Here is a 334-nt window from a genome sequence, read left to right on the forward strand (position 1 = left end):
TAGATGCAAAACACCGGTCTTAACACGTTTTGTTCTTACATGTATATGAAAATATTGATGGCCATGGAATGGTTTGAAAAAAAAGACGGTTTTTGCCTTCAAAACGGTCTAGGTCTGCCGGAAGTCGTATTTTTTCAAACCATTCATTTGAGGATCAATATTTTGATATACATACAAGAACAAAACTTGTTAAGGATGATGTGTTGCATATTTTTTGTTCAATAAATGTCTTTCTATCTTCAACGGTTTTGGCTATATGAGCTATATGCATGCATAGGATGACCGTATTGCTTTTTTTGCGTTTTCAGGGTATGCCGCTTTGCGCCTGGTTTTT

This window comes from Littorina saxatilis, unplaced genomic scaffold (assembly GCF_037325665.1).
Source record: "Littorina saxatilis isolate snail1 unplaced genomic scaffold, US_GU_Lsax_2.0 scaffold_617, whole genome shotgun sequence".
Lineage (NCBI taxonomy): Eukaryota > Metazoa > Mollusca > Gastropoda > Littorinimorpha > Littorinidae > Littorina > Littorina saxatilis.